The sequence below is a fragment of the Octopus bimaculoides genome, chromosome 7 (assembly GCF_001194135.2).
Source record: "Octopus bimaculoides isolate UCB-OBI-ISO-001 chromosome 7, ASM119413v2, whole genome shotgun sequence".
Taxonomy (NCBI): domain Eukaryota; kingdom Metazoa; phylum Mollusca; class Cephalopoda; order Octopoda; family Octopodidae; genus Octopus; species Octopus bimaculoides.
Genome location: NC_068987.1, coordinates 47,014,837 through 47,018,193, shown reverse-complemented (window position 1 = coordinate 47,018,193; position 3,357 = coordinate 47,014,837).

Sequence of the window (3,357 nt, the reverse complement as noted above, 5' to 3'; positions counted from 1 at the left end):
ACACACACACACACACACACACACACACACACACACACACACACACACACACATGTAAATATATTCGTATCTGTATGACAATGCGGACCTGTCTCATAAAAATCACGATAAACGAATACTCACAATCTTTGCCGATGTTTCTCTGACATCTTCCACGTTAGAATTTCTATTAAGTTTCTCAACATGGACTTCATTATTTGGTTTAGTACCACTTATTGAGACCATCTCGTTTTCACTACCGTCAGTTCGAAGCAATTTCCTTTCGATATCCTCTGGGGTCTGTGACAATATTTTGGGGTGTGTGACACTTGTATTGTCAATGCTCTCAACAATGTTACTCTTCTGCGTTTCGGTGTATTTGGTTTCTGGTTCTGTCTCTTGTTTCTTATCCAGTGGTACATCCCTGTCCTTAGTGGAAATTGAAACATCATCCTTTTTATTCTGCTTACGCTCTCTGTTGTCCTTTTGAGTCAAAACCTTTATGAAACTTTCCATTTCCTCATCCTCAGGACTTTGCATATGTGAAAATAGCCAAGGTTTCAGCTGCTCATTTCTCATTCCGGCAGTTCTTGTTTTCTTTGGTTTGTCTAACACTGGCTCGATTTTCGGTTTTTCGGAATTCATAGAGGAACCGTTCACTGAAGTTCTTAAATCCTTTCGTCTTGGATCCTTTCGAATAGTTTTCTCGGGCGTTTGATCCTTTTTATCATCTTCAGCCTTTCTGATAGGTTCGGCTATTTTTGTGGGTTGAGAATCAAACTCAGATTGATTCTTTTGTTCTACTTTTCTCTGACCCTCTGTGCTCTGTTGGAACCTTCCATACTCTTCAACCTCCTTGTTTTTCACAGAAATATCACTGATGTTTTCTTTCGAAGAATCCAGATGTTTGGTGGTATGGAAGAACTTTTCTTCTTTTGGTTCCGGAAGTTTTCGACTTACGCTGTTGTTTTCTTTCAAAGGTTCCAGTGCTTTATAAGTTTCACTCTTCTTTTCTACGAGTGTTTCTGGAACGTTGGAGGTTTCTTTAATATTTTCATTAACTGTTTGCGAAAGTTTCGTGTCTCCACTGATCTTTTCTCTTGCTGTTTCCGAAAGTTTGAAGGTTTCATCGATTTGTTCTCTCAAAGGTTTCAATAATTTGGAGGAATCGCAAATATCTTCTTTCCTTGGTTCTAAAATCTTGGACTTTTCACTGATTTGTTCTTTGGTTGTTTCAGAAAGCTTGGAAGTACCAAAATTCTTCTCTTTACTTGGTTCAGGAAGTGTAGCAGTATTATGGACTTTCGTTGGTTCCGGAAGTTTGGAGCGACCAAAGCTATTTTCTTTATGCGATTCCGGAAGTAAAGCAGTATCGTGGACTTTTGTTGATTCCGAATGTTTAGAACCATCAAAACTCTTTTCTTTACTCGGTTCCTTAGCTGTGACAGTATCGCAGACTTTCGTTGGTTCCTGATCTTTTGTTACATTGCATATTTTTTCAGTCAATGGTTCTGAAGTGTCTGATGTCTTTTTCCGAGTCTTGGTGTCCTTTTGCTTTGCTTTGCGACTTCTACCTTTATCAAGAAGAAGCATACTACCCCATTTTTCCATCACAGTCTCGACATTATCGTCTTTATATTCTTCTTTGCTCTTGACGTATGGTTTTTGCGGTGGCAAGTGTTTATCAGTAGCAACATCAACTGGTTTAGTCTCATCATAAATTGCACCTTCAACCTCAATTTCGATGTTCAATAACGGTTCTTTTTCACATTCTTTAACGAGACTATCGGAAGGTGCAGGAACAGTATCGTTCGTAGGAATATCCAAACTGTGTACTTGAGACTCCTCCTGTAAATTGTTAGTTTCTGGCAAGCTCTGTTCTTCATCTAATTCTCGTATCGGTGATAAGTCTGTCATCAGAATCCTACGAATCTCCATTTCCGTATGTTTTTTGGACCTTTTCGCATTTTCTAAATTGTTTGCGGTATCTTTGGCATTTGTGAAGTTATTATCGAACTCTTCTTTGTCGGGAGGAGGCATAGAAAACACATCTGTCTCTTGATGGTACCTCGAAGATGTGTCTAATGTCTCTCCATAGATATTAGACATAGGTTCAGCTTCAGGTTTTGTTTCTGTCTTAAGTGAAGATATAGTGTCAGCTTTATTATAGTCTCTTGGAGAGTCACGTGACAAATCCTCATTATAACTGACGGAAGACGTTTCAGAATCCTTGTGTTTCTGAGATACAGTTACTGTGTCATTAAACTCTGTTTGTTTCTGTTGATATCTGTGTGTCTCATCTACACTGTCATCTACACAACTCTTATCTGTCTTGTCCCATTCATTTGTTATCTGTAGAATGTCTTCGTATGGCGGTTTACCGATTAAGCTCTCTGTTGGGACCCTATCACAAACATCCTTGTCTTTCTGATTTCGCCAGATTTCAAGTTCTTCTTCTTGACGAAGCCTCATTTTACGGAATCCTTGCAAAAGTTTTCTAGTGTTTGCAATTAGACTATCCACCTCATCATCTTCATCACAACCATCTGAATAAGTATCTGACACTTTATTTGTATCTTCGACGTTTCTTTCAGTCCTAGTATAGTTTTCTGACGAATCCATGGTGTCAGACCCAAAGCTGTCCTTTTTAGAATATTGATAGAACTCTTTTGAATCAGACGTTTTCAAATCGTCATTAGTTTCTTTAGACGACGTTATGGTCTTATAGTTACCAACATCATTTTCGAACGCAACTGGACTCGTTTTTTCTAACAAGTTATCTTGCTGGGACATTTCAAAAGTGTCGTTTGATGTTTTATACTCATTTGGTGTTCCTAAATTTATCTCTCCACTAATGTCAGACGACAAATGTTCCGTCACAGAAACAGTTGATTCTTCTTCAGTGTTATCTGTAGTGGTTTCTTCGCCCATATCTTCGGAAGACCATCGCTTACTGTCACTAATTTTATTATAATCTGTAGAATACTTCAAATTATTCTCTGCTTCTTCACTTTGAATTTCTGTCTCAATAGCATCGTCATTTAATATGTATTTCTCCTCACAAACATCGTCTACTTCATTAAATTTATAATCCAGAGTAAATTCAACGTTGGTTTCGGAACCATCAAATAAAATGGCGTCTTGCACTTCGGATTTGTCGTCTGCATCGACTGATAATTCTGACTGTTTATCATCGATGTAAAACACGACATTTACTTCATTGTCATTTTCTTCGTCTCCAGCATTTTCTAATTCCGTAGATATGGTGAAGAAAAATTCTCCCGACTGTTCAGATTCATCTTTAATATCAATATTCGAATCAGTAACAATATTTTCATTTGCATCCAGAAAAACATCCATATCATCATTTTCATCGTT